The following is a 4,413-nucleotide window of genomic DNA, read 5'->3' as shown; positions in this document are numbered from 1 at the left end:
TATAATGATTCAAAAGAAGGAGTAGGGACATCAGAACAACACACATAATGACATTAAGGAAGAAGGCCGCCAAACATTCTGGATAACAGGGACTTCAAGCAAACTTTCCCAGATAAACCAGCATTCAGGACGATTCGGCTAAAAAAAGGCGTGTAGGAGGATTGCCAAACACACTAGAATGTTGTTACGCCACATACAAGAAAACATGATTCACAAACTGGGGATGCAAGCCAGCTAGGATCTGAACAGAAAAATGGCATTAGAGAACATGATTACTAAAACACATAGTAGTAGCACGTCCAAAATCCCAATTTTGTCATGCGATTCGATTCCATCGTCCACAAACAAGACGCAGCTAGGACATTTGAACTACTGCGATACATGAAGCTAACTAAGATAGCTCCTGAGATTCGATTCGATCATTTGTCCCACAGGTACGATAAGATGCAGATCAACATGACCACAATGCTACACTGATTACCCCTAATTGATGTGATGAAGCTAAGATAGATAGCCACGGGCGTCCAGGAATTAATTGAGCACAAATAGAAGAGCATAGCTGACCAAACTGAACTGAAACCACAGGTCTGTCTGTATGGATGGTAAATTAAAGAGAAGACCGATAAGGAGAGCATGGCTTGAAGATCGATGAGGTGAAGTAGTCAATCGGATGCTAGATAGAATCATAGAATCCCTCCTGCAGCAAGCGAACAAATGGATTCCACCGTCAGATCCATCCATGGATTCATCATTTTCATCCAGGACTAGGAGGAAGGAGAAGAAAAGAGCAAGGTTTGGAGAGTTTGGACGGACCTCGGAGATGTAGGCGTGGTCGTCGCAGAACTCGGCGAGGCTGGTGAGCTTCTTGGGGTCCATGAAGCGGCAGAGGACGGCGACGGCGACGTCGATGTGCTTCACGGCGAGGCCCGCGATCCTGTTTGCGCGGTACAGGTAGTCGAGCGACTTGCCCACGTCGCCGCCGCCGCCTCTGGCTGCCTGACGGGGCTTGCTGGAGCCGGACTTGGCGGTGGCGGTGGCGTCCGGGTCGTCGGAGAGGTCAACCTTGGCGAGGGCCTCGGAGGCGGCGGCGACCGGGTTGTCGTCCCTGTCGGGGCTGCTGTCGGGCGAGGAGGAGTCGGCGTTCTTGCCGGGGACGGGGGCCTCGCCGCCGATGAGGCACTTGACGCAGCGCGGGAGGAGGTGCTCCTCCAGCAGCTTGATGGCCAAGACGGCGGCCATGACGCGGTCGATGGCCTGGGGCGGGCCGGGAACTGCTGCGCGAGCAGCGCGTCGTGGAGCTGCTCGTCGGGCATGACTGCGAAAGCCAGGTTGGGCGGGGAGAAGCGAATGTCCTTCTCCGCGGCGAGGTGGACGCAGGTCGTGAGGATGCGGGCGCCGGCCTCCAGGCCGATGTAGTAGACCTTGAAGAGGTTGGAGGCGAGCTCCTTGAGCTTGGCGTCCGCGTCCGCCTCGACGACGGCGGGGGCGGCGTCGGCCTGGAGCTCCTGCAGGCGCTGCTGGAGCTGCAGGAGGTGGTCGCGCTGGGCGCGCACGGTCTTGGCGGCCAGCATGGCCTGCATGAGGACGGATTCGATGTCCTTCTTGCTCCCCTTTCCCGCCATGGTCGCTCTCTCTCTCTCTCGCTCGCTCTGAGGCCGGCCGGAGGTGAAGGAGAGCAGACGAGCAGAGAAAGGCTGGAGTTTTGGAGGAGGCGAGCGATGGCCGAAGGTGAAAAGAGGACGAGGGGGGCACGTGTCGAGCGGCCATTCCTGCTGCTGGCTCTACAGACAAAATGGGCCCACTCTGCCCAATGACTCGTTTGGCCACCTCAGCTACCACAACAAGACAACTCTCACCGTAGGTGATTTTCAAAATTTGGAAAATGCATGCAAGGTGGAATGCTTTGTAACATCACCACAGAAAATTTGAAAATGCACAATTTTTGTCTAGAAGGATCACCTGTCCAGTGGAGTTGACTCAAAGCACCACCTCTGGGTCAAATTGGCACAAAAGACCACCCGGCGGTGACGACAGGCGCGTCAGCTGACACGTGGCACATTCCGGCACGATCCAAGGCGGCAGGCCCTCCCGCCATAGGGCCGGGCGGCAGGTCACCCATTGCAGGAATTTTCGGCGAGCGGCAACTCGTGACGGGACGGGGCCGCTGTGGTGGGCCCTGCCGCCACCGGGTAAGGCGGCATGCACTGCTCTTGCTGCTGATGAGGCGACGGTGCTTCTATTACTGCGGCTAACACGACAGCACCGTGGCTGGGATCCGAGGCTGCGGTAGGTGAGTTTTAACCCGTTGTGCCGACACTGAGATGCTCCTCGCCTTTTTATATGCAACGTTGTTACTCCGTGCGCAGAAGCAGTCTGGTTACCTTCAGTGCCTCTGCTCCTCTAAGTGACCAAGAACACAGAGAAAGAAAAGCTCAGTAGTCACTTTCACTCGCAATTTAGAGTTGGATTTTGAAGATGGTGAAGTTGAAGGGGAGCCTTGGCGCTGTGGTAAAGCTGCTGCCTTGACAGAAATGTAGGGAAAGGCTGCATACTATAGACCCAAAATGGTCGGACCCTGCGGAAGCGGGAGCTACATGCACCGGGCTGCCTTTTTTTTTGAAGATGGTGAAGTTGAAGAAAAGATAGATCAATGCAAGATCTATCCATTTTTCTTGGTTTCGTTTGCATGATGTATATGCATCATGCATGCGAACTGCCCCATCATGCATGTATATTGAAGCTAATTTCGTTCGCATGCATGATGCATATTTTTGTTGGTTACGTTCGCATACATGAATTTCAAAAGTCTACATTTGATCATTGAATTGATTAATTAAAAACAAACATTTATGTGTGAGACCCCCAACTAAACCTTAGGAAGAAAACTCGCTCGCATGGAGGGGGTCAAAGGGAAGGGGGTGAATCCATATGTATATTACCATCATCATCACATGCATGATGAATAAAACATGAAAAATGATCATTTTACTACATGTTCACTTACCTTTAAAACTCGAAGCAAAACATACGTGTTTGACAACAAGGAGTTTGAACAGTAGTAACTCGCCATAATGTTGTGATTCTTGGCCACGTAACCTCTTCCCAGCAAGATTCCCAAGCTTTGTTAGCAGGCACTCAATCCCTATTTGAAACAAACAAGTTGAGGACAATGGTCTTTCATCGTACTCCTTCGCATACTGGCCTGCTGCTTGGAGAAACGACCGACAATGGAGGCAACGGCAACTTGCTCCTTCGCGAGGCACCCAAACGCCTCAAGATCGAACCGCAATGCTTTTGCATTATGTGTCGGTGGCGATAGGGGGCAGCCCGAACGCCTCAAGAGCCCCGTTGGGGGCGCGGAACGCGACGAGCCACCACAGTCGGGCATGGGGCTGGAGGGAGCCTCGACGGGCCACCGGGGAGGGCGCAGAGCTCAAGCTTCCGGCCTCCACGACCCAGAACATCGCACTCAATGTGGTTGGTGAAGATTATTGAATTCTGAATATGTATTAGGGCCTCAAAGGGCTGTTTATATAAGATACAAAACTTGGGGGCCAAGGATAGTAGAGATAGATTACAATTTGAACTACCAAATATACAAACCGAATATATACTCTAATACCCCCCCGCAGTGTCAACATCAGGTGTAACAATGTTGAGACTGGAGCGAATGCCAGTGAATGCTGCAGTGGGGAGCCCCTTGGTGAAAATATCAGCAAATTGCGCAGTGGTAGGAACATGAAGCACACGGACCTCGCCAAGAGCCACTTTTTCACGAACAAAATGAATATCAATCTCGATGTGCTTGGTGCGTCGATGCTGAACAGGATTGGACGCCATGTAGACTGCAGAAATATTGTCGCAATAAACAATAGTTGCACGCTCGATTGGTCGATGGAGCTCAACCAAAAGCTGACGGAGCCACACCGCCTCGGCCACAGAATGAGCAACAGACCTGTATTCAGCTTCTGCAGACGATCTGGAAACTGTAACCTGCCTTTTAGAAGACCAAGAAACAAGATTGTCACCCAAATAAACACAAAAGCCGGATGTAGATCGTCGAGTATCTGGACAACCCGCCCAGTCTGCATCAGAATAAACTGTCAAGCTTGTTGGAGAGGAAGAATTAAGGAGAAGACCATGATCAATAGTGCCTTTGAGATACCGAAGTATTCTCTTGACATGAGAATAATGAGGAACACGAGGATCATGCATATATAAGCACGCTTGTTGAACAGAATAAGATATATCAGGACGAGTGAGTGTGGCATATTGGAGAGCACCAGTGATACTGCGATATAGAGTAGGATCAGAAAAAGGTTCACCGTCGGCCGACAACTTGGTACCAACGTCGACCGGCGTACGACATGGTTGACAGTCAGTCATCCCTGCACGAGAGAGCAAGTCAAGAAT

At 51.6% G+C, this 4,413-nt stretch overlaps 1 pseudogene; it reads right to left on the bottom strand.

Moving 5' to 3' along the window:
• Window positions 1-235: 235 nt before the first annotated feature.
• On the bottom strand, window positions 236-1,678 carry LOC125549084 (annotated as a pseudogene).
• Between the last annotated feature and the right edge of the window lie 2,735 nt (window positions 1,679-4,413).

Source organism: Triticum urartu, chromosome 3, assembly GCF_003073215.2.
Source record: "Triticum urartu cultivar G1812 chromosome 3, Tu2.1, whole genome shotgun sequence".
Taxonomy (NCBI): domain Eukaryota; kingdom Viridiplantae; phylum Streptophyta; class Magnoliopsida; order Poales; family Poaceae; genus Triticum; species Triticum urartu.
Note: the sequence above shows the minus strand (reverse complement) of the source record. Positions and strands in the feature narration are given on the sequence as shown.